General features: G+C 46.0%; 1 pseudogene across 1 annotated transcript in view; it reads right to left on the bottom strand.

The window, feature by feature from the left end:
- The window catches only part of LOC311220868 (delta-1-pyrroline-5-carboxylate synthase-like), a 31,449-nt pseudogene extending 10,113 nt beyond the window's left edge, over positions 1-21,336 (bottom strand). Inside the window, exons 1-5 of the transcript in view lie at positions 21,238-21,336; positions 20,625-20,769; positions 18,302-18,375; positions 17,980-18,079; positions 16,681-16,883 (exon numbers count right to left, since the gene is read on the bottom strand). The product of the transcript in view is annotated as a delta-1-pyrroline-5-carboxylate synthase-like (transcript). The remainder of the gene's footprint in view (positions 1-16,680; positions 16,884-17,979; positions 18,080-18,301; positions 18,376-20,624; positions 20,770-21,237) is intronic.
- Between the last annotated feature and the right edge of the window lie 1,576 nt (positions 21,337-22,912).

Here is a 22,912-nt window from a genome sequence, read left to right as displayed (position 1 = left end):
CAGCTGGGATCCCTTGCTCGAGACGCCGGCATTGACAAAGCAATTGCAGATGGAGCACAATCTCACAGCCTCTGGAGGCGTCTCCTCTCAGCTGTGAGGGAAAGGTATCCCTTCAAGGAAGAACTTTTATGTCTACCAGGCAAGTGGACCACTATGGAGAAGGGAATCCAGTACCTGAGGGAATTAGCCATACGGGAAGTGATTTATGAGGATCCAGACCTCAGACAAACATCCAAAGATCCAGATGAAGTCAGGTGTACACGACCCATGTGGCGGAAGTTTGTACGGAGTGCACCATCATCATATGCCAGCTCATTGGCAATAATGGCCTGGAAAGAGGATGAGGAACCCACAGTGGATGAAGTGGCTAAACAACTCCGGCAGTACGAAGAAAGTCTCTCCTCTTCCTTACAGGCCTGCGTCTCAGCTGTGGAGAAACTTTCTGAAAAGGTTCACCAACTGGAAGAGAATCTATCTTCCTCCCCACCTGAACCAACCAGTGTCCACCGACCAAAAGAGAACACTGTGGAGAAACTTTCTGAAAAGGTTCACCAACTTGAAGAGAGATTATTCTCCTCCGCACCTGTACAGAGCAGTGTCTCAGCTATCAGGGGTAGGCGTTCATCCACACAAGGAAGACGATATGGTGGGTACTCACCCCGTGCCACCCTGTGGTTTTACTTACGAGACCATGGAGAGGACATGAGAAAATGGGATGGAAAATCTACCGCGACCCTAGAGGCACGGGTATGTGAGTTGCAAAAGAAAACAATCAGGAAAAAGGGATTCTCTGAAAAGTTTGCTGCTCCAACTTCCAGAAGACAGTCCTTCAAACACAGAAACAAAGAAGATTCTGACCAGGATTAGGGGGGCCCTGCCTCCAGCCAGGGGGAGGAAAGGGACAATCGAGTTTATTGGACTGTGTGGATTCGATGGCCTGGCACGTCAGATGCACAGAAGTATAAGGCTTTAGTAGACACCGGTGCACAATGTACTGTAATGCCATCGAGCTATAAAGGACCAGAGCCCATCTGTATTTGTGGAGTGACAGGGGGATCTCAGCAGTTGACTGTATTGGAGGCTGAAGTGAGTCTGACTGGGAATGAGTGGGAAAAGCACCGCATTGTGACTGGCCCGGATGCTCCATGTATCCTTGGCATAGACTATCTTAGAAGAGGATATTGCAAGGACCCAAAAGGGTTCCGGTGGGCTTTTGGTATAGCTGCCTTAGAGACAGAGGGCATTAAACAATTATCTACCTTGCCTGGTCTCTCAGAGGACCCCTCTGTTGTGGGGTTGCTGAGGGTCGAAGAACAGCAAGTGCCAATCGCTACCACAACTGTGCACCGGCGGCAATATCGCACTAACCGAGACTCCCTGATTCCCATCCATAAGCTAATTCGTCAATTGGAGAGCCAAGGAGTGATCAGCAAGACTCATTCACCTTTCAATAGTCCCATATGGCCAGTGCGAAAGTCTAATGGCGAGTGGAGACTAACAGTGGACTATCGTGGCCTGAACGAAGTCACGCCACCACTGAGTGCTGCAGTGCCGGACATGCTGGAACTTCAGTACGAACTTGAATCGAAGGCAGCCAAGTGGTACGCCACAATTGATATCGCTAATGCATTTTTCTCCATCCCTCTAGCAGCAGAGTGCAGGCCACAATTTGCTTTCACTTGGAGGGGAGTCCAATATACTTGGAATCGGCTTCCCCAGGGGTGGAAACACAGCCCTACCATTTGCCATGGACTGATCCAGTCTGCGCTAGAGCAGGGGGAAGCTCCTGAACACCTGCAGTACATCAATGACATTATTGTGTGGGGTGACACAGCAGAGGAAGTTTTCGAGAAAGGGAAGAGAATAAGTCCACATCCTTCTGAAAGCCGGTTTCGCCATAAAACAAAATAAAGTCAAAGGACCTGCACGAGAGATCCAGTTTTTAGGAATAAAATGGCAAGATGGACGTCGTCAGATCCCAATGGATGTGATCAACAAAATAACAGCTATGTCTCCACCAACTAGCAAAAAAGAAACACAGACTTTCCTAGGTGTCGTGGGGTTTTGGAGAATGCACATCCCAAATTACAGTCTGATTATAAACCCGCTCTACCAAGTAACCCGTAAGAAGAATGAGTTTGAATGGGGCCCTGAGCAATGACAAGCTTTGTAGTGGGTTTACGTGGCAAGGTTTTGGTAGCAGGGGGCCATAGGGGTGGTTTCTGTGAGAAAGATCTAGAAGCTGCCCCATGTTTGGGAAGGGCCCCATTGTTTTCCAGAGCTGAGCCAATAAGCGATGTTGTTTGCGCCTCTGTGAGAGCATATTTAAGACAGGGAAAAAAATGTTGCGCCACACAGCAGCCGGGAGAGTCAAGGGAGTGAGAAAACAGCCTTGCAGGTGCCAAGGTCAGTGTAGAGGGAGGGGGAGAGGTGCTCCAGGCGCCGGAGCAGAAGTCCCCTGCGGCCTGTGGTGAGGACCATGGTGAAGCAGGATGTCCCCCTGCAGCCCATGGAGTACCACGGTGGAGCAGGGTTCCACGCTGCAGCCCGTGGAGGAGACCACGGTGGAGCAGGTGGCCCTGCACCGACAGAGGCTGCCGCCTGTGGAAGACCCCTGCCGGAGCAGATTCCGGGCCGGACCTGTAGCCCGTGGAGAGGAGACCACGCAGGAGCAGGTGACCTGGCAGGAGCTGCTGCCCGTAGGGGAGCCAGGTTGGAGCAGTTTTCTCCTGAGGGATGGACCCCGTGGTACGGACCCATATCCGGAGCAGTTCTGGAAGAGCTGCTGCCTGTGGGAAGCCCACGCCGGATCAGTTCATCAAGGACTGCATCCCGTGGGTGGGACCCCACAGCACAGGGGACGGGAGTGACCGAGAAGGAGCGGCAGAGAAGAAGTGCTGTAGACTGACCATAACCCCCATTCCCCCGCGCCTCTGGGGGGGAGGAGGTGGAAGAGGGTGGATGGGGGGGAAGGTGCTTTTGTTTTTTTTTTCCCTTTGTTTTCTCACTTCTATCGCTTGTTAGTAATAGGCAATAAATCTTACTATCTCATTATGCCGAGTCTGTTTTGCCCTTTACAATAATTATTGCGTGATTTTCTCGTCCTTATCTCAACCCTTGAGCCCTTTTCACATATTTTCTCCCCATTCCTCTTTGAGGAGGGGGAGTGAGAGAGCGGCTGTGGTGGAGCTCGGCTGCCCACTCGAGCGGAACCACGACAGCCTTTGAACAAATCAAGCAGGAAATAGTTCATGCAGTAGCCCTTGGGCCAGTTCGAACAGGAACAGATGTTAAGAATGTGCTCTACACTGCAGCCGGGGAGAACGGCCCCACCTGGAGCCTCTGGCAGAAAGAACCTGGGGAAACTCGAGGTCAGCCCCTGGGGTTTTGGAGTCGGGGATACAGAGGATCTGAGGCCCGCTATACTCCAACTGAAAAGGAGATATTGGCAGCATATGAAGGAGCTCGATCTGCTTCGGAGGTGGTCGGTACTGAAGCGCAGCTCCTCCTAGCACCCCGATTGCCAGTACTAGGCTGGATGTTCAAAGGAAGGGTCTCCTCTACACATCATGCAACCGATGCTACATGGAGCAAGTGGGTTGCACTGATTACTCAGCGGGCTCGAATAGGAAACCCCAGTCGCCCAGGAATATTGGAAGTGATTATGGACTGGCCAGAAGGCAAATACTTTGGGATATCATCAGAGGAGGAGGTGGGTCGTGCTGAAGAAGCCCCACTGTACAACCAGTTACCAGAGAATGAAAAGAAATATGCCCTGTTCACTGATGGGTCCTGTCGTATTGTAGGGAAGCATCGGAGATGGAAGGCTGCTGTATGGAGTCCTACGCGACGAGTTGCAGAAGCTGCTGAAGGAGAAGGTGAATCGAGTCAGTTTGCAGAAGTGAAGGCCATTCAGCTGGCTTTAGACATTGCTGAACGAGAAAAATGGCCAGTTCTCTATCTCTACACCGATTCATGGATGGTAGCAAATGCCCTGTGGGGATGGTTACAGCAATGGAAGCAAAACAACTGGCGGCGTAGGGGCAAACCCATCTGGGCTGCTGCATTGTGGCAAGATATTGCTGCTCGGGTAGAGAACCTGGCTGTAAAGGTACGCCACGTAGATGCTCATGTGCCCAAGAATCGGGCTACTGAAGGACATCAAAACAACCAGCAGGTGGATCAGGCTGCTAAGATTGAAGTAGCTCAGGTGGACCTGGATTGGCAGCATAAAGGTGAATTATTTATAGCCCGATGGGCCCATGACACCTCAGGCCATCAAGGTAGAGATGCAACATACAGATGGGCTCGTGATCGAGGGGTGGACCTGACCATGGACGCCATAGCACAGGTTATTCATGACTGTGAAACATGTGCTGCAATCAAGCAAGCCAAACGGTCAAAGCCTCTTTGGTATGGAAGACGATGGCTGAAATATAAATATGGAGAGGCCTGGCAGATTGATTACATCACACTCCCTCAAACTCGCAATGGCAAGCGCCATGTACTTACAATGGTGGAAGCAACCACCGGATGGCTGGAAACATATCCTGTGCCTCATGCCACCGCCTGAAAGACTATCCTGGGCCTTGAAAAGCAAGTCCTATGGCGACATAGCACCCCAGAAAGAATAGAGTCAGACAATGGGACTCACTTCCGAAACCGAAACAACCTTATAGACACTTGGGCCAAAGAGCATGGTATTGAATGGGTATATCGCATCCCCTATCATGCACCAGCCTCCTCGAAAGTTGAACGATACAATGGACTGTTAAAGACTACATTGAAAGCAATGGGCGCTGGGACATTCAAAAATTGGGATACGCATTTGGCAAAGGCCACCTGGTTAGTCAATACTAGGGGATCTGCCAACCGAGCTGGACCTGCCCAATCAAACTTGTTACGTACTGTAGATGGGGATAAAGTCCCTGTAGTGCATGTAAGAAATATGCTGGGTAAAACAGTCTGGGCTACTCCTGCCTCAGGAAAAGGCAAACCTATTCGTGGAATTGCTTTTGCTCAGGGACCTGGATACACTTGGTGGGTGATGCAAAAGAACTGAGAGGTCCGGTGTGTATCTCAAGGGGATTTAATACTGGGTGAGAATAGCCCATGAATTGAATTGTACCATGTTAATCACCATATAATACTGTATGTTATCACTACCATGACTACTATATACCCTAAATGAAATGGTGACTAATTAGAATGTATAGAAAAGAGTGTAACCTGAGCATGACATAAATGGTATGGAATAAGGGGTGGATAGATGTCCTGGTTTCAGTTAGAACAGAATTAATTTTCTTCCTAGTAGCTGGTGGAATGCTGTGTTTTGGCTTGGGATGAGAAGAGTGTTGATAACACCCCGATGTTTTAATTGTTGCAGAGCAGTGCTTATACCAAGCCAAGGACATCTCAGCCTTTTGCTCTGTCCTGCCAACAGGCAGGCTGGGGGTGCAGTAACAGCTGGGAGGGGACAGATCCAAGACAGGTGACCCAAACTAGCCAAAGGGGTATTCCATACCATCTGACGTCATGCTAAACAATATATGGGGGTTCAATGATTCTTCCCTCCAGGTTTTTTTAAGACCTTGTCTCCTGGTTCTATCTTATGAATAGCAAATCCTAAAGGTGGTGTTTGAGCCATCACTCCAATTTCTCTTAGCTCTTGTAATCTCCTTCCAATAGTAATTATATATTTCCGGATGCTACGACCCTCAACTACATTGTTGCCTAGAGGCATCCCTTGAGAATAAGGCATACCATATAACATTTCATATGGCGATAATCCAGTCTCACTGTGTGGTTTAGTTCTTATGTTTAGAAGTGCCAATGGTAAGCATTTCATCCAGGGCATTTGTGTCTCGATCATTGATTTAGCCAATTGTTGTTTTATTGTTTGATTAAATTCAATTCAATGATTTCTACTTTCCCTGAGCTTTGTGGGTGCCACGGAGTATGGTATTCCCACTGAATACCCAATGATTGACAGAATACTTTTATTATTTTAGAAGTAAGGTGTGTGTCCTGAGCAGAGTCAATGTACTGGATTATCCCATATTTAGGTATCAGGTGTTCTAATAGAATTTTTACCACCATTTGTGCCGTAGCTCATGCTACGGGATAAGCTTCTACCCATTGCATTAAATGATCTACTATTACCAATAGATATTTTATCCTCCCTACCTTGGGCAATTCAGTGAAATCAACTTGTACTCTCTCGGAAGGCCCATAAGCTGTTTTTCTCCCTCCCGTGGCTGCTTGTCGAAACACTTTCTTATTTATCTTCTGACAAGGTAAGCAACGTGGTGTAATTTGCTTTGCTATTTCAAAAAAAAAAAAAAAAACACGTAACCAAACTGTTTTAGCAAATGATCAGTTAACACCTTTGTACCCCAATGTGTTTGTGCATGCAAACGTCCCAATATTTGCTTCGCATAAGCTTTTGGCAGTATCTCTCGCCTGTCTGGCAGCGTCCATTTTCCTTGTTCTAACTTAGCCCCTATTTTCTCCAGTTTCATTTGTTTGTTTTGTTTTCCATTGCATTTCAAAGTTGGTCCAAAATTTCCATAGGGGTTTCTTTTGGACCTTGTTGGAACTGATTCTCCATTCCCAATTTAACCAGATTTTGGTATTTACCGTTCATTATTTCCGGGGTGGCTATAGTCTCAGTGGGGGGTCGGTCAGGGGAATGCAATTGTCAACAGTTCCCTGAGCGGTCCCATCGGCAATCTGAGCTCACTCATAAACTCAGGTTGTTTTAAGAGTTAGCTGCTCTTCTGTTTCCATGACAACTCTCTCGGACCCATCATGGTCCCTCTGCCCCAAAGGGCTCACACCGGTGATTTTGAGATCACAGCCTCCTGTTGAGGCAGAACTATTAACATTCCTACATCCTCTTTCCCTGCTCATTCAACTTCAAACAGCTCTGTTAAATACTACATGCCACACCTTTAACACCGTCCACAACTCTTTTAACACTTCCTTTTATCTTTCTCCAGCCTGTACTTTTCTCATGCCAACACCAAAGGCTCAGTCAAGGGCCAATTAATTCCACTCCTTTTCTCTCTAAGATGCTGAAACAACGTATCAGTATACTACACTTCATCCTATTTTCCTTCTCTCCTCAAAAACATTAGTTGCAAGATAGTGTTACAGTCGACTGATCCATAAAGTGGCCATTTAGCTTATGTAGTGGCCACCACTGATTGCAATACTTAGTGGAAGTCCTCTTCCTTTCTGCGCTCCAAGTTCTAACAATATCCTTCGAATGTGCCAATATGCACCCAAGGAGGCTTTCTTTAAAACGTCTTTGTTTTGGATATTACTCATTTCTTTGATTTTCCATTCCCTTTTATTTATTTATTACTGTTCCTTATTAGTTGCCGCCCTTTGTTTCAATTTCCACGCAAACCTTTTTACTATCTTTTCCTAATCTTCTTCCCAAATGTCCCAGTTCTCTGGGATTAAATGCTTCTTCCCGCATACAAACTTTACTATTTCAGATTATTAAGGAGCCCCGTTCCAATCATAAATCCACGGAACTTCAGGAAAAGAGCTGAAGCACTCAGCCTTCCGTCTTCTAGACGAACATGACCACCTTTTCCACAAAATTTACATTTCAACAGGACCGAATTTCAAGCCGAATGCCGATTTTTCTCATGCACTTTCTTAGTAAGCCCATACAAAACAAGGGATCACTCCTGTGTATCCGTCAATATGGGGGCTTTAAAAAGGTATTGAGGCCTAAATAAATTCGCTCTCCCCCTTCTTACCGGATTCCCAGGGCTCAAACCCGAACCACCAAAGAAATGACTCTCTCCGTTCTACCGCTTCGATAATCAGTCAGCCCCCTCCCCCTCTCCAGTACTTGGGAAACTGACCAAACACCACAGCAAATACACCAAGGCTTCTAAACTGTTAGTTACTTAGATAATGCTCCCGCCTTTTTTCTTGTCACACTCAAAGCATTTAAGAGCAAAAATAGGATCACAAGATACACTGCCAGGCCCACATATTGGGCACCACCAATCAACACTTGGATAAAACAGCACTTCTTTTCAGTCTGTCACGCACTTCGTTCGTCTCCGGCCGCTCCCCTCACGGAGAACACGGAACCGCGGATCGGAACTCCACACTCGCTTCGCAGCTCACTAGAAGCTAAACTGTTAGTCTGCAATTGTTTCACCTTTACTGCAACTCAAGACTGAACTCTGAGCACTGACTGAATTCCGTGTATGCTATTTCCAGCTAGCTATCAGGCACACACTACTCCATGGAGAAGTCAAATTTCCTCTGTAATTGCTTACCCAAACCAGTATGAGATGCAATAGTAAACTATGGAGGAAGCAACCTCTCCTCTGCACTCAGAGTCCATCCTACTATCAGCTACAGCATGGGAGAGAAACCATAGTGTTCAGATGCAGAGGTATCGAAGATGATCCTCTGAAGTTACATTGGAGATCTTGAGGATGGGGGCTGGCAGGAAGAAAAGTAACAAGACAAGCCATCCTAAGTCTGTTAAAAAAAAAAAAAAAAAGTTGGGGGGTGAGGGTGGGAAGCCAGTAATAGTCAGCCTGATAAAACAAATGAGATAAAGAAGAGGAGAATGGGAGAGTTTGGCTATGCAAGGCAAGAGACCCAGGAGGCAAAGGTTGGAGTCTAGGAAGGCAGACTAGAATTTGGCAAGTAAACATACTGGTTTTCTGTGAAGAACAGAGCGAGCAGCAAGGAAGCAATAATGGCAGAAAGGGAGGCTAGTGCCTTTTCCTTTCACATGAACTTTGCCTAGAGCAGACTCCCCTTCAGTACGAAACGAGGACAAACACTCACAAAATTCAGTTATGAAATATGAAGCTGCCCTTCAGCAGTCTCTTTTTAAGTGCCCATACCCATCCCTTGCTCCTCAAATACTTGCTCATATGTTAGAGAAATGCTCAATCAGTCTTGCTAAAAATACTGGCAGTAAGTGCCTAGACTTAGCTTTTACACGTTTATGGAAAGATATTCTGCCTCAGTGCAAACATGCAGTATCAGTGTGGGACAGACCACTCAAAGCCTAGAACTTCTACTTCATGCTGATCTTTTTCAGCATATATTCTTAACAGTTGCAGTTTGTTATTAACAACCTATATTAAACATTTGATGTTTAATCGTAGCCTGCAATTCAACTGTAGTCAGCATGGACAGAAAAGTGCTCATTGGTAAGAGCCTTGTAAGTTGCAAGTTAAGCAGGGAAGCTACGTGATAAGACACAGGCAGAAATTGCACCACCTGAATGTAAGCTAACTCCTTCTCTATGTTGGGTATCAAAAACCAACGCTGAATAACTCTCAACATTGCAGAAGCAAGTCCCAAGAAGTAGAAAAAAAAAAAAAAATGGGATGACAGCAGAATTCATTTCAGAAGAATACAAGCAGAAGTCTTTTGAGGCAAGACTTCTTGCAGCCTTCCAATAACTCACCAGTAGAAATACACTTTTGTTATCAAAGATCTCTCTGCCCTCCTCACATACCTGTGGAAGACAGTCTGGACGGGTGTGGTGGTTTTACCGTGCTGGGCAGCTAAACCCCACAACCGCTCTCTCACTCCCCCTCCTTTAGATAAGGAGGGGGAGAAGTAAAGCAAAGAACAACTCACGGGTTGAGATAAGGATAATTTAATTAAAGGGAAATAATTATAATAATTAAATAAAGACTACCATGAACTAAACAATTTAACTAAGGGGAAATAAAAGGGAAAGGGGAAAAAGGGAGGAAAACAAACAAACAAAATAAATGAAAGCGATATGGAAGTGCAGAGGAAAGAAATTACTCTCTACTTCCCACAAATGAGCGATGATTGACCACGTCCTTGAAGCAAGGCCTCAACGCACGCAGCCGGTGTTCGAGAGGAGGACCGACGTCTTCTCAACGAGAGCCCACCCCTCCCCTCTTCTTCCTGTTTCCACCTTTTATTGCTGAGTGTGACACCACATGGTATGGAATATCCCTTTGATTGGTTTAGGTCAGCTGCCCTAGTGATGTTTCTCTCCTCACTTTTTGCCCACCCCCTAGGAGGGTTAGAGAAAGGCCCAATGCTGTGCCACTGCTGCTCAGCAGTAGACACAACACTGGTGTGATAACACTGCTGTTCCAGCTACAAGTACAGAGCACGGCACCGAATGGGCTGCTGCCGGGAAAGTTAACATTCCAGCCAGACCCAGTACAAGTTCATATCTTAAAATAAGCTCTCAGCTGAAGAGAGACCTCTAATTACCAGAATATGTTATGTTTAAGTTTGCCATGCATAAGGTGGTTTTAAAGTTAACATTCCAGCCAGACCCAGTACAACCTCCACCCCTTATTCCATAACATTTGTGTCACACTCAGATCCCCATACTTTAGCATACAAGCATTCTCATCATTATCCCTTGTCCTTTAACAGGACAAGGATTTAACAGGACAGGATTAATAGGCAGATGTATCTTTTCATTCCGTAGGTCTTTCTTGGAAAATGTTCATAAGAACTGTTGATGATTAGGTCTTCATCTGCCAAAGTGGCCACTCAAGGCAGGCGGAGTTGGATGTCTGGACACCAGCACCAGCTTAGCTCAAGTCCTTGTTGCACTGCCCGGCTCCTTGCAAAGTTGACCTGTCGTTGATCCTACAGCATCTTCCTACAACATATAACTTAGATTATAGATTAGTTTTCTCTCAATGTCAAATCTCCTTGAGGCACACACTTGATATCCCCATTCTTTTGCATGACCCACCAGGTATACCCTGGTCCTTGGGCGAAGACAATCCCACGAGTGGGTTTGCCTTTTCCCGAGGCAGGAGCAACCCACACTGCCTTCCCCATCCACCTTCCTATATGCACTACGGGAACCTTAGCTCCTTTCACAGTGTGTAGGGGTTTTGTTTCGGCAGGACCAGCACGGCTGTCAGACCCCCTATTGTTAACTAGCCAAGTGGCTTCTGGTAGATTTGTGTCCCATTGTTTCCACGTCCCAGCACCTAATGCTCGTAACATAGTCTTTAACAGTCCATTGTACCTCTCAACCTTCCCAGAGGCTTGTGGGTGGTAAGGGATGTGGTACACCCACTCAATACCATGCCTCTTTGCCCAGGAGGTAACAAGATTGTTTCGGAAATGACTCCCATTGTCAGACTCAATTCTCTCTGGTGTACCATGACGCCACAATACTTGTCTTTCCAGGCCCAAGATAGTGTTTCGGGCTGTGGCATGGTTTACAGGGTATGTTTCCAGCCACCCAGTAGTTGCTTCTACCATGGTGAGTATGTACCGTTTGCCTTGGCGAGTTTTTGGGAGTGGTCCGATATAGTCAATTTGCCAGGCCTCACCATATTGAAACCCTAACCATCTCCCCCTGTTCCAGGGAGATTTTATCTTCATGGCTTTCTTGATTGCAGCACAGGTCTCACACTCATGGGTAACCTGTGTGATGGCCTCAATGGTCAAGTCCACCCCTCGATCACGAGCCCATCTGTAAGTGGCATCTCTCCCCAGATGTCCTGATGTTTCATGGGCCCATCGAGCTACGAACAGCTCACCCTTACGTTCCCAGTCTAGGTCCACCTGAGCCACTTCAATTTTCGAAGCTCGATCCACTTCTTTGTTGTTCTGATGTTCTTCAGTAGTGCGACTCTTGGGCATGTGGGCATCTACATGACGTACTTTAACATCCAGGTTTTCTACCCGGGCAGCAATATCTTGCCACAGGGTAGCAGCCCAGATAGGCTTACCTCTGCGCTGCCAGTTGCTCTCTTTCCATTGCTGCAGCCACCCCCACAGAGCATTTGCCACCATCCATGAGTCAGTATAAAGATACAATACTGGCCAATTTTCTCTTTCGGCGATATCTAGGGCTAGTTGTATGGCTTTTACTTCTGCATACTGACTCGACTCACCTTCCCCTTCCATGGCTTCCACAACTCGTCGTATGGGGTTCCACACAGCAGCTTTCCATTTCCGATGGCTCCCTATCACACGGCAGGATCCGTCAGTAAACAACGCATACTGCTTTCTGTCTTCTGGCAACTCATTGTATGGTGGTGCCTCTTCAGCACGGGTTACCTCTTCTGTTGGCACTCCGAAATCTCTGCCTTCCGGCCAGTCCATAATCTCTTCCAGGATTCCTGGGCGATTGGGTTTTCCCATTCGAGCCCGCTGTGTAATTAACGCTATCCACTTACTCCATGTAGCATCAGTTGCATGGTGTGTAGTGGGAATTTTCTCTTTGAACATCCAATGTAACACAGGTAGCCGCGGTGCCAAGAGGAGCTGTGCCTCTGTACCCACAACTTCTGAAGCAGCTCGAACACCCTCATATGCTGTGAGTATTTCCTTTTCAGTTGGGGTGTAATTGGCTTCTGATCCTCGATAGCCCCGACTCCAGAAGCCCAGAGGTCGACCTCGAGTTTCTTCTGGGGTTTTCTGCCAAAGGCTCCAGGTGAGCCCATGCTCCCCAGCTGCAGTGTACAGTATATTTTGCACAGCTGGTCCAGTACGGACAGGCCCAAGGGCTACTGCACGAGCTATTTCTTGTTTGATTTGTTCAAATGCCTGTTGTTGCTCAGGGCCCCACTCAAAATAGTTTCTCTTTCGAGTCACTCGATATAGAGGACTCACAAGCTGACTATAGCCTGGCACATGCATTCTCCAGAATCCCACGAGGCCTAGGAAAGCTTGCGTTTCCTTTTTGCTAGTTGGCGGAGACATTGCTGTTATTTTATTGATCACATCCATTGGAATATGGCGACGTCCATCCTGCCATTTTACCCCCAAGAACTGGATTTCCTGTGTAGGCCCCTTGACCTTGCTCTTTTTAATGGCAAAACCAGCTTTCAGGAGAATTTGGATTATTTTCTTCCCTTTCTCAAAAACTTCTTCTGCTGTGTTGCCCCACACGAGGATGTCGTCAATGTACTGAAGATGCTCAGGAGCTCCCCCTTGCTCCAGTGCAGACTGGATCAGTCCATGGCAAATGGTAGGGCTGTGTTTCCACCCCTGGGGCAGCCGATTCCAGGTGTATTGGATGCCCCTCCAAGTGAAAGCAAACTGCGGCCTGCATGCTGCTGCTAAAGGGATGGAGAAAAATGCATTAGCAATATCAATTGTGGCATACCACTTGGCTGCCTTTGACTCTAGTTCGTACTGAAGTTCTAGCATGTCTGGCACTGCAGCACTCAGTGGTGGCGTGACTTCATTCAGGCCTCGATAGTCCACTGTTAGCCTCCACTCGCCATTAGACTTTCGTACTGGCCATATAGGACTATTAAAGGGTGAGCGAATCTTGCTGATTACTCCCTGACTCTCCAGTCGGTGAACCAACTCATGGATGGGAATCAGGGAGTCTCGGTTGGTGCGATATTGCCGTCGGTGCACCGTTGTGGTAGCAATTGGTACCTGTTGTTCTTCAACCTTCAGCAATCCTACAACAGAAGGGTCTTCTGAAAGGCCAGGCAGGGTAGACAGCTGCCTAATCTTCTCTGTGCTCAAAGCAGCTATGCCAAAAGCCCACCGGTATCCTTTTGGATCCTTGAAGTACCCTCTCTTGAGATAGTCTATGCCAAGGATGCACGGAGCCTCTGGGCCAGTCACAATGGGATGCTTTTGCCACTCATTCCCAGTTAGACTCACTTCAGCTTCCAGTACAGATAGTTGTTGGGATCCCCCTGTCACTCCAGAGATACAGGTGAGTTCTGTCCCTTGGTAGCCTGATGGCATTATGGTACATTGTGCGCCAGTGTCCACTAAAGCTTTGTATTCCTGTGGTTCTGATGTTCCAGGCCATCGGATCCACACAGTCCAATAAATCCGGTTATCCCTCTCCTCTACCTGGCCAGAGGCAGGGCCCCTCTAGTCCTGGCTGGAGCGTCTGCCACTTAATTCTTGCAAATGCACAAATTCTGGCAAATGAGAGGTAGAGGTCCCTTCATCGTGGTCAAGAATAACATCAGCTCTTCTACTGCCTCTGGGGTACTGCTCAATAGAAACTGGAGCAGCATTTCTCTTAGGAGCCCCTCTTCTTGCTGCTGTATTTCCTTTCAGTTCACGTACCCGAGCAGCTAGGGTTGAAGTAGGTACACCATCCCATTTCCTCATATCTTCCCCATGGTCACGCAGATAAAACCACAAGGTGCCACGTGGTGTACGTCTTGGGTACTCTCTCTCTTGAGCAGGCGAATGCTGATTCTTAGTGGCTGAAGTATCACTCTGTCTAGATGAGGGGGAATATACTTTCTCCACAAGCTTGTCAAGTCCTTTAGACAATTTCTCCACAGCTGAGACACAGGACTGTAGCGGAGCAGAGAGATTGTCTTCATATTTTTGAAGTTGGCAGGAGACATCATACATTGTTGGTCCCATCCCCTCATCCCAGTGAATTGCTGCCAGGGTACTGGCATGTGCTGCTGGTGCACTCCGCACAAATTTACGCCACATGGATGTTGTGCACTGGACTTCATCGGGGTCTTGAGGTGTCTGGGCATTGTCCAAATCACTATAAATCATCTCCTGCACAGCTAATTCCCGCAGATGTTGGAGACCTTTATCCACAGTGGTCCACTTGCCTATGTGATATACAATATCTTCCTTATGGGGATATCTTTCTTTGATAGCTGCCAGGAGTCGTCTCCAGAGGCTGAGGGCCTGTGCTCCTCTCCCGATTACTTTGTCGATTACCCTTTCTCTAGAGAGGGATCCCAGCTGCTTGGCTTCATTGCCTTCTAATTGTAGGCTACTGGCCCCAGCATCCCAGCATCGGAGCAGCCAAGTGAGGATGTGTTCACCTGGGCGTCGACCATAATCCTTTCGTATTTCTCGCAACTCACTCAGGGATAAGGATCGAGTGATTTCTGATTCCTTTATGATTTCCGTCTCGTCTTCCTGCTGTTTTTGTGATGGCTCTGCTTTAGAGGTGCCTGCCAATTCCCCTTCTCCCTCCTTCTTAGGAGAGCCTTCTTCCCTTACTAAACGAGCTGACCTCCGTTTCCATTGTTTTGACTTGACTATGGGGGCGACTGATACCATAGTTGGTTGGTCCTCTGGGTCAGCCACAGCATGTGTTACTTGGTCATCAGATTCAGAGACTTCCTCCCTCTCTTCAAGTTGCTGGATGATGTTAAACAGTGTTTGATAGGAATAAACCAGGACCCAGCACAATGCTGCAAGCTGTTGTTCTCCGGCATTATCAGGATCAGGACATACAACTCTCAAACATTCTACCAAGTTTTTAGGATTTAGCACTTGCTCAGGGGTGAAGTTCAAAACTATTGGAGGAGACACTCGTGACAGGTATCTGCTAACATCATCCCACACACCGTGCCACTCACCACGAGACTGTTTCGGGACAGATTCCCAAATAAGTTTTCTAAACAATCGACTAATCTTAGAGAGAAAATGAAACCTGTTATTCAGAATTAGAAATAGCAATACATGGGTTACAGATGGATCTTCAAAATACTCCCAAACTGTTGTAATTATCCCACTGTGAAAGAAGGGAAAGGTACCATTCCTGATATTATTAATAAACTGGTGTCCAGATGAGAAAAGGAAGGCAGTGTAGTTCTGAATATTCTCTGAAAGATAGTTTCCATGGGACCCAAATGATAACAGCGCAGAGCCTGAATTCCAGAGTAAAACCAAGGTCAGTGCTTGGCAGCACAACGAATTAAAAAAAGTGAACACAGATTGTAGCACTTTGTCGGATCGGATATATAGGAGAAAGGAGAATATGACACGAATTGCATGACATATGAACAAAGCCATTATTATTAACAGGGCAAGGAACATGGTTACTAGCAAGCAAGTGTGTTAGTTGTATGCGTTTAATCAATTCTATTGTTATCTCAACCCTTCGAGCCCCACGTTGGGCGCCAAAAAGGACTGTGGTGGTTTTACCGTGCTGGGCAGCTAAACCCCACAACCGCTCTCTCACTCCCCCTCCTTTAGATAAGGAGGGGGAGAAGTAAAGCAAAGAACAACTCACGGGTTGAGATAAGGATAATTTAATTAAAGGGAAATAATTATAATAATTAAATAAAGACTACCATGAACTAAACAATTTAACTAAGGGGAAATAAAAGGGAAAGGGGAAAAAGGGAGGAAAACAAACAAAATAAATGAAAGCGATATGGAAGTGCAGAGGAAAGAAATTACTCTCTACTTCCCACAAATGAGCGATGATTGACCACGTCCTTGAAGCAAGGCCTCAACGCACGCAGCCGGTGTTCGAGAGGAGGACCGACGTCTTCTCAACGAGAGCCCACCCCTCCCCTCTTCTTCCTGTTTCCACCTTTTATTGCTGAGTGTGACACCACATGGTATGGAATATCCCTTTGATTGGTTTAGGTCAGCTGCCCTAGTGATGTTTCTCTCCTCACTTTTTGCCCACCCCCTAGGAGGGTTAGAGAAAGGCCCAATGCTGTGCCACTGCTGCTCAGCAGTAGACACAACACTGGTGTGATAACACTGCTGTTCCAGCTACAAGTACAGAGCACGGCACCGAATGGGCTGCTGCCGGGAAAGTTAACATTCCAGCCAGACCCAGTACAAGTTCATATCTTAAAATAAGCTCTCAGCTGAAGAGAGACCTCTAATTACCAGAATATGTTATGTTTAAGTTTGCCATGCATAAGGTGGTTTTAAAGTTAACATTCCAGCCAGACCCAGTACAACGGGACTCAAAAAAAAAATCGCAAGAAGGACCCCAACAGGCACTGTCACCTGCTCCAACTCTAGATCTTTTGCTATGCGTGTTCTCCGAACTATGCTGCCGACGCTGTCCTGTGAAGATGCTGCAATCTGACATAGCCCAACAGCCAAGCTGTTCAGCTTTGATGTAGACAGACGTTTCAACAAAGGAAGTGCCAATCTTCCTAGAAGAAAGAAAAAATTGTGCTCAAGATAGATTTATCTGTCTAGTTTCAAGAAAAAGTGACCTAATGGTCAAACCAGGAAAAAAATCCACTGTTTCCCACACCGCAGCAAGAAACCTACCTAAGATGAACAATGTAAAGCATTAAGTTTAGTAGCTACAATCAAACTGCTCCAATTTGACAAAGCTTTCACCTACCATCACATATACACCTAATACGATATGAATGATTTGTATATGAAGTAACATCCGCAAAGACAAAGTTTGTCCTATTTCTAGTACTGTTACACAACTGTGTACCTGAATTTCTTACAAATTTCTACCCTTGAAATATTCCTGGAAGGTTTGGGCAGTAATTGCCTCTTTCTATTTCACAGATAGAAATCCCAAAGAGCAAAGGAACGCATAGCATTTCAGATTGGGCAAGAGCTGCCGGAGTTTTCTAGTCTGAACACATTCAGGTAGGAAGTTTACTCGGAAATGTCCCTCCAGGCATTCTCCTCAGTACAAAATGGTTGCCATATGTCTTTTACTGACCTTTACAATTTCTGATGCGCCAGTTACACACATTTTCTAACCCAAGACCAGCTGATGCACCACTCTTACACAAAAGAATGGATTTAGTCTATGCTGCCTGAACTATACTTTCCTCAGTCAGAAGGTAAGGTGGTTCTTTCTGGAAAGCATCATTTTTAAGTAACAACCTTCCCCACAGGGGCCAAACATTACGTTAACCAGCCCAGGAGAATATTCATGCTGTTTCATGCATGATGATAACAGGGAAGATACTTGCTAGATTTAATTTCTTAAGTGAGCCTCCTTTGGCAAAAGAAAACACTATTCTTAGTTTTTTAAACAATGCTGTGGGTTGCTGCTTTCAAAGGCCTCTCCATCCTCTCTGATAGAGACAGCTCTTATGCAATTACAGAAGCTGCAGCTGCTTACACTGACAAGCTCTCAAAGTCCTGGGCTCCCTAATCTGTGACGGCCATAATATCCAATTGTAGGTGACAGACTACTCTAGTTCTGCTCCTTTCCTTTGAGGCCCAGAAAAGCTCATGACAACAGGTGTTCCATGAAAGGACCCATAATATTACCTTTATTTTCAGCTTCTTCTAAGTCCTTTTTGTTTGCCAAGAGAATTTCTTCTCTCTGATCAGTTAATAAGTCAGCCAGATGATAAAAAAAAAAAAATCTCTGCTCTCTGAAAGAGAAGTGTCTGAACTGCATTCTTACACAAACTCCATGGTGTTTGACATCTGGCTCACTTCAGCTCATTCCTACTGACACATCTTCTCACTGTCTTGATGCCCTGAATACTTGGAGCCAGCTGATTTTTTCCAGGACCCATTTGTGTTATAAGCCTGTATTTTAAAGCTTGCCACATGTTCACAGCCTTAAAGAGCGAGGACATCTCACCTGCTCAGGCTGCAGAGCTGCCAGGGTCCTGCCACTGGCTCAAGACATTCCACCCTGCTGCTCTACTGTAGGGCCTGCCGAAACAAACACACACACAAACAACCACAAGACATGCAGACAAAGGTTACAGCCCACGTGGAAGGAAATGAACACTAACCTTTCAACTTTCAACTCCTTACTCAAAGCAGGAAAACAGGTACGGTCTTAAGAGACAAAGAAGTTTACTGTATGCCACAACAGGAAAATCTGTATCAGATACCAAAATGCTGCCATGGTCCCCGAGCATAGCCCTTTTCAAGGCATCACAGAGATTCAGTAAGATCATCCATGTCGTAGGGGACAAACAAGTATACAACCTGTATCAAAAAGACTTGACAAAGAGCAAAAGAATACAAGTACAGCTAAATCTCAGGGCATGGGAGGCTACTGAAAACAGGGAGGCATCCTTTGAAAAAGTTTAATTATATAACTACTGAAAAGAGAAAAGATTGCAAAACAACCTGGGAATGTGCAAACAATACAGGAAGCCAAAACCAGCCTGAGCAACAGCTTGCACAGTAGCTGCTCTCTGCTCTGTGTACATTGAAGGGCTCCTACAGAGGAAAGGTTTTTTTCTTGGCACTGATGTCAAAAGAATCCATCTCAAACTGAAATGATACAGAACAAGTTTTGAAACAGAAACTGAAGTAACAAGTCAAAAGGCAGCATTTCACTAAGGAGTTCTCAAGGAGCTCCTGGATAAGCTACGTTTTCACTTTTAACTCTTGAAATTGTCTGTAGAACAGATGACTTGACATGTGACTAATATGCCTGGACTTCTATTCAAGAAGTGTCCTACAGAAATTGCCAGAGCAGGAATTCCCACAGTAAGGAAAATAACAGGAGGTATAGTGGGAAGCGTAAGAAAAGAACTAGGGGACACTTGATTAATAAAACTTAATGAAGGACTGTTAAAACAGCTTTTTAAAGCAAGGTCATACTTTATAACATGGCGTGTATTTTTGTGTTCTTTGAACACAAAAGGGGTGTTGGACCAGGTGACCTCTGGAGGTCCTTCCAACCTCAACCAGCCTGTGATTCCTTTGCAGCCACTATGCAACAAAATAGCAAGTACAATTCACAGCAGATAAACATGAAGCAATGCAGAGACAAAAGGGGAAATCAGGCCTTGGTAGTGCACATAATCCTATGAAAACATCACTTCAATGCTCATCAGCGTTGAACAGCAACTTCCCTGTTTAAGCTTTTGGAGAAGGCCTAGGAAAGGCAACAAAAACCATCCACAATCTAATCAAAACTCAAAGTTAGCCTTGCTATCTCATAAACTGAAGGTTCACTTGCATCTCGGACGCTACACAAAATTTTATTTTCGCTCACCTTAAAAAGGTCACAGTAGAATAAAAACAGTTTCAGCCAAGAGAAACAGGGATCGACAGATTTTTGGAACAGTTTCTGTAGAAAAGGACTAAGAAAACACCTTTTTCATGTGAAAAAGTGATGAGGGAAAAGACAATGTCTCATCATAGAAGTTGAACAGAGATTGATCACCCATGTTCTCTTTCCATACAGAAGGTGGGGGCATCAAAAGCTAGCAGGAAGAAAATTTCACTCCTCCTGCCCACAAGCACACACAAAATAAAGGAAGTAGTTCTTCACATAGTGCTAGCTCCAGAGTTTACACACAATACCTGGTTAAGGCTCATGACTCCTGTGACCCATGGATGCTAAGTGTTTACATGGGTCCAAAGGATATGGCCAATTTTTACAAGAAATCCATTAAACATTTTTATACTCCAAGGCATTTGCTTGTATAACAGTGCAAGTCACGAGTATCACTCTATACTTGTTCTATTCTGCTAAGATCACAGATCTTTGGTCTGACTTTCTGCGGCCCTTGTTACATTGTCACAGCAACACAGAGGCAGGAAAACATTGCTACATACAGTAACAAAAGACTGAGTCATAAAAAGAACTTAGGATAAAAAATGAAACCGCACACTATCTTAGTTCAGCACTACATTCTATATGCATGCTTTCACCCTGAAATCATCAATAAGAGATGATAACCTCTAAGATTGAAAACAAGACAAATTCTACTTAGTTCTTTGAATGCAAGGCTGATGCAGCAAGTCATCAGCTGGAAGGAACCCAAGCAGAGGATTCAAGATATTCCATTCCAACACTGAAAATTACCTTTCCAAAGCTGCTTGTCAAGCAGAGCATAGCTTCCCATTTGTTGAACAGACAGGCCTAGCCAAATTTCAACCCTAAACTTCCAAGGAATCTCTACAGCTCCCAGCATACATATTACTTCCATACTCACCTGCAGGTTTTACCTCTGAAAAAAAAGTTCCAACTTTCTTCCCTTCTACAATATCTGTGATGACATGACCCGAGATTTTCGTGTAGACTCCATTTACAATCACTACAGAGGTGCCTCCTCGAAGGGCCCACAAAGCTGCTGTCACCTACAGTGAAGGATAGAGCCAGTTCCTGAAAATGCACTTGTTATTTGAATCCCCATCCTCAACAAGAATTCTTATGTTGGAAAAAGCCCTTAAGACCATCAAGTCCAAGCATCAACCTGATGCTACCACTAAATCATATCCCTAAGTGCTATGTCCACACGTCTCTTAAATACTTCTAAGAATGGGGACTCTACCACTTCCCCAGGCAGCCTGTTCTAATGTCTAACCACCCCTTCCATGAAGAAATGCTTATTTAGTATCCAGATATCCAGTGTTGGTCAATAGAGTTGTTCCTCCCTAGGGGTAGGGCTTAGCATTTCCCTCTCCTGAACTTCAAAAGGTTCCTGCCTGCCCCTATCTGCAGCCTGTCAAGGTTCCTCTGAAGGCACCACCCCCACCCTGCACAAGGGCCATTTCCACAGAAGCCACCAACCACCCGCCGCCTCGCCCCCTCCCTATCCGGCCCACCCTGGCGCACCACCGACCACCAACCTCGTTGCGGCACCCCTCCTCGGCGTCCCGGCCTGCCCCGACAGCTTCTGCCCATGGCACCGGCAAGCCCTGCATGCCGCTTCTGCCCTGGGTTCCTCCAAGCCAATCACACAGTGCTTCCACCCTGATTGAAGACAGGCCCTGGCATCACTTCCGCCCCAGGTTCCCAGCCAAGCACAGAGTGTCCCCACAGACACACCAGAGCAAACACACAAAGTAACATTGACATCCTACCCGTAAACATGCCATAACAATTACTCACCTGAGAAAGAACTGCATGCAATAAAGGCACCTAGTACTACATAAGTTTATTCTAACAGATCCTACTAGCTGTTACCTCAAAAAGATGTGCGTACTGCTCTCTACTTGGAAACGCATCAGTCCATAGACTCTGACCCACCTAAAGAACCCTGCAACTGACTGAAGGAAAAACAAAGCACTTACTCCAAAGAGCAGCCCAGGCAGAAGGAGCTCTCTGATGGCATACCTGGGGCTCATATACCGTTTGGCCATGCCCAGCACCCAAACCCAATCACCTGGGAAAGGGAAGGGGCAAAGCACAAGAAAGTAGAAAGAGAGCAGAAGGAGCAGCAGCTGTTGTGCTGTGGGCCTTTTTTATTTTTATTTTTATTTTTATTTTTATTTTTATTTTTATTTTTATTTTTATTAATACTGATGGCACAATTTTGCGCAGTGCTGCCTGGGCACACGTTTCAGATAGAGCTAATGAGCAGTTGAGGTAAAGGAGCTGGGAAGAGAGAGGTGTTGCAGCAGGTATGCTGTGGCTGTGAGGTGCCTCAGGGTGTGCTTTTTCTCTTGTTTCTATAGGTGCTTCTTTAGGCAGCTTGGAGTCTATGGATTTCTAGGTTTTAAGTGCTTGGAATTCACTTAATAGAGGGATATTTAGCAGAGGTTGCTGGATCACTGTTTTTAGGGATGGTGGGATACACTTCTGGTTTTGAGTTATATTTTAATCTCTAGATGGATTAACCCACTTGTGTAACTCTCCAGAGAACTAAAAACAGCTTGATTACATGCTCCAAGAGGCTTGACCACGTAGGCACAGTATTACTAAGAGACTGAGCAGGGTCGTATCAGTTACCTTTTTTCATCTGTAAAGGGTCTGTGATTACCCCTGCTGGGCTGCTGTGTGTGCGTGGCTTTTTGGCATCTGTGGAGCTCAGTTGCTTTTGTGTGTGTATGTTCTTACTTTTTGTGTTGTTTTTTTTTTTTTTTTTTTTTTTGGTGGTGGTGGTTTTTTTGAGAGGCAAATAGTGCGTGTGCTGAGCATGGTTGGCAGGAGCTGTCTGGCAGGGAAGCTGTTCAGGACTGGTAGGTTTGGTTTCTAGGAGCATGCGGCATCCTTCCTATGCGATGCGACTGATTCTTGGGCAGGAACGTTCCAGCTCGTGTGTCTTAAATAACGTAGCTTGTGTAGTGTGTGTTGTGTGGCCTGGGCAGAGTTTGCTTTGGCGCTGTGAGCAAAGAATCTCAGTTAAAGCTGGTGAGCAGCTGGAGTAACAGAGCTGGGAAGAGAGAGGTATTGCAGCAGGTACACTCTGGCTGTGAGGTGCCTCAGGGTGTGCTTCTCTCTTGTCTCTGCAGGTGCTTCGTGCAGTCTTGGACAGGGAAGGGAAATCCCCATGTCACG

The sequence above is a fragment of the Netta rufina genome, assembly GCF_964035555.1.
Source record: "Netta rufina genome assembly, chromosome: W".
NCBI classification, from domain to species: domain Eukaryota; kingdom Metazoa; phylum Chordata; class Aves; order Anseriformes; family Anatidae; genus Netta; species Netta rufina.
This window is presented reverse-complemented; position numbering and strand designations above follow the sequence as displayed.